The sequence below is a fragment of the Pinus tabuliformis genome, chromosome 6 (assembly GCF_031772625.1).
Source record: "Pinus tabuliformis cultivar Carrire ecotype Pingquan chromosome 6, CPIR1, whole genome shotgun sequence".
In the NCBI taxonomy this organism is placed as follows: Eukaryota; Viridiplantae; Streptophyta; class Pinopsida; order Pinales; family Pinaceae; genus Pinus; species Pinus tabuliformis.
This window is the reverse complement of record NC_142292.1, coordinates 1915498477-1915502533: the sequence shown is the minus strand read 5'-3', so window position 1 is coordinate 1915502533 and position 4057 is coordinate 1915498477.

Below are 4057 nucleotides of genomic sequence, written 5' to 3'. Positions count from 1 at the left end.
AGTGACATGCTATCATGATCACCATGCCAAGTAGTCCATTGTTTAGCATTTACAGTTTTGAGGCCTGCGAGCCACGGATGTACTGAACACATATATTATTTTTTGGGGGGTTTTGATGTGTGACACTCAAACATTATTGATATATATATGTGTGTGTGTGTGTGTGTGTGTGTGTGTGTGTGTTATATTTCTTTTTTATTATGATACAATGTTTTGTTTTTTCACATGTTGCGTAAATTTTTGTCTACAACATAATTATTTAATGCATCCGTCAATGTTTTCATATGCTAGGAATATGACAATATGTGATGTAATCAAAATTTCTTTCCAATAGATGAATACGCAAATACATTCTCAATATGTGAGGGTTTCTAACAGAATATTCCCATTGAGTTGAAGAAAAACAAGTTGTGAATTGAGGTTAACAACCATTTCTCGAATGTCAAGAGCGAGAGCTTTTGACAAGAGTTCAATAACTGCACTATACTCAGCAATGTTATTAGTTGTTTGACCCAAAAAAATATCTCGAAGATCAATCAACTCACCATTAGGGGCATAGATATCCCATGCCATGGAAGACAGATTCCAGGTACTACGGCAAGCACCATTAGCGAAACCGATGTAAGGAGTCACAGACATCTGCAAAGCAGGTGAAGACATAATAAGCAGGAAAGTTGCTTGAAAAAACACACCAAACCAAACTTGCATAAAAATAAATAACACAATTATGTACAAAAGTAGCCATGCGAGGTGACTCAAGCATAGTACTTGACGGAGTCCACTACCGGACTCGGGTAATCAATCAACAGTGAAGAAAACCGGAGTTTTACCATTGACATGACGTGTAAACATCAACTCAGCCAAATAATAGAGTAAAACTCATAAAAAATGGTGCCCCCATGCCCCACCGACGAGTGAGGGTTATGAATCATAAGATGAAAACCCCATTGCGATAATGGAGCGACGGTAGAAACTCGAGGAAATGAGACAAACCTAAACTCATGATGAGAAAAACGTGCCCCTAGTTGAAAGATCTTGACAATATCAGGGTAAACTAAAATGTCAATAGGCAGTACTGGGGTAATATTATCCATATTCCCTTTCGACCAAAATTCATGAGTCATAATAGGCGTTTGAAGTGGTTGGGTTGAGAAATGAGAAGAGAACTTCTCAAGACTGGTAGACATGACCATCGGGCCAGGAAAGAACGAGGAACAATGATGAGTATAATTCCATGGTGCTTCCTCCATAGACATTATTTCCATGATACTCTTGTCAGAGGGGAAATTCTTAGTTAAGGAATCGGGGGAATCCGAAAAACCAAGCCACGGGGATTGAGAATACATGTCAAGAGACGCACTCAAAATAGTATGATTAGTAGGTACCGAAGTTGAAGCTGAAACAATCTCCACATAATTGATCTCAGAAGGGCTTAACGGCATGACATCGCCCCACGTATCAGCAAGATCAAGAGAGGGAATGAACCAAGGATCAGACTTAATCGATATCATGTTGACTGAGGCAACATGCGGAGGTGGGAGAGGGAAAATACCCATCAAGGTGGGATCTTTAAAATGTCCAGCCCCCACACTCTCATAAGGAGCACCAGTATGCTTCACGGACAAAAAATTATTTTCCGAGGAAGAAGAATCAAAGAAAGACAACTGGTCAACAGTGACAATTTTCCCTTGATGGGGAAAACGGAGCACGTGGAATAGAGAAGAGAGCACAGCACGCATAACATGGGTCCAGCTCCGTCCAAGTAGAAGATTATAATTAAGATTCACATCCATAATTTCTACTTCAACATGTATTGTCTTGCCTTCCAATGTAATGGCAAGATTTAGAAGGACACCGAATGGTCGAGAATCATGCCCGTCAAAGGCTTACAAAGTGTTAGGTGATTGGTTCAAGGTAGGAGAACCAATTTCCTTCCAACAAGAGATAGACATGATGCAGATGGAAGAACCTTCATCAATGAAGGTCCTGCGAATTGTCTTCTCATTAATGATCACCTAGATGAGAAATTCAATCTGATGAGGTAAGCGTGGAATGTGGTTTTCCAGACAAAAACAAATAAGATTGGAGTCAGATGGATCAATACCTCCAATAGCGACAACAACGCTTTCCGCTGAGACGAATATCTTTGAAGGACCTCGAGAGCAGACATAGCTGATGGCACTTGAGCCAAATCCTCAACAACGTTATAATGTTGAGTGGCTCAAGCATTTGGATTGTACGAGGACTTTCGCAGCACACCCTGAGAGGGTGGTCGAATAGCCGAATCTGGATTAGGTCGCTCTATATGGAGAGGACCAGAGGAAGACAGGATAGAGGAGGAAGGGGCACCTTATTTCTCTTTCCCTGCTGTTAGGGTAAGTGTTTGACCATCTTTCGATCTGGTAGCCACATTTACTGGAGAGCTCATCATAAACACTTGGGAACCTAAGGAAGCAGAAGACTGAGGTTGGTCTACCATTTGAGTCTACTTGGATGGAAAGGGCTCTTTCAAGACAGCCGGGGTCCCTTTGAGAAAACGACTAACTTCAAACCGTCAAGGACAATATTTAGTATAGTGATCCTCGTCATAGATGAGGCATGGATACTTGGGCTTCCTTTGAGAAGCATCACTAGCAGACGACTTAGGAGGGCCCTGTTTTGGGGCATCAGCTTTGGACTTGCCTATGTCTTTCTTTTTAACTTTTGAGGATTTATCCACTACGGTAGACTGGATAGCATGAACCTCAGAGGTTTTACCAGGACCAGGTGAATTTCGAGAGGGATCATTGGGACAAGTGTTTGAGACCGTCTTCTACTTGGAAGAAGATTTCGCGAGGGTCTGAGACATGGAACCAATCACTCCATCAACAACTGGGGTAGCTGGAGACTTCGATGTTGTTATATCAGATGATGGTCTTGTAGCATCAAGTAACATATCATATAACGTGCCAGATTTCAAGTAGACAAGGTCTAAATACTAGGCATGAGTGATGGCTTGCTCCTCAATGACACAGCCACCCATAGCTATGTCCTCAGCAATTTTGTTGATGAATGACTTGGTAAACCAATCAGTCAACAACTGATCAGCAATTTCAAACTTGATCATGCGACGTTGACGCCTCCATTCATGGATGTGATTAGAGATATGGGTAGTGGAGTCTTGCTTAAGGGACGTAAGCAGATGGGTGGCAGTTTCATAACAAACTAGAAGCTGAAAATGTGTGAGGAAAGCCATAGCGAGAGTCTTAAAGTCATTGTAGGTACCTCGAGGCAATTCGATGTACCACTTGGCTGCAGCACCTATGAGGGTTCACTGAAAAAGTCGAAGATGAATAGAATCATCAACATACGAATTGGAGGAGCACCAAAGGTGATATGTCATCACGTGGGCTTGTGGATCCTCCTTTGCTTTTCCCTCAAACTTCGGACAATTGCTCAGAATCTTGGATGGAACTGGAGGCCAATACAGCGAATGAAGAATGGGATCATTCGTGAGTCTAGAAACATATGGCAGCTCCAATGTGGCCAAGAATGGAAATTGCGTATTAAATGCATTTGAGCCTCTGAGAAGGCCTGGACTACAGAACCCATCTTTTTTGATAAGGATTTTTTCCCCATAGTGGAGGATTTTGTCCATATGGCATTTGATTTTGCCCCCACTGTAGGTTACCTTTCCCGTAGGGAGGATTCTGACCTGGGTAGCCTTGATATTGTCCAGCCATAGGCTACTGATAAGCAACATACGGGTTAAAAGGCTGTTGAGCCTGTTGGCCTTGGACATATGGATTTTGCACCTACTACCCCTGGACATAAGGGTTTTGAACCTGTTGCCCTTGGACATAAGGATTTTTCACCTGTTTCCCTTGGACATAAGGATTTTGAACCTGTTGCCCTTGGACATAGGGATTTTGAGCCTGCTACTGCAGGACTTGACCTTGGCCTTGCAAAGGTTGACCCTGTTGATATGAGTACAAGGGTTGTTGCTGCCCGGGTTGACCTTGTTGATGCAAGGGTTGGCCTTGCTGCTGTACAGGTTGTCTCTGCAGCTGTAGAGGTT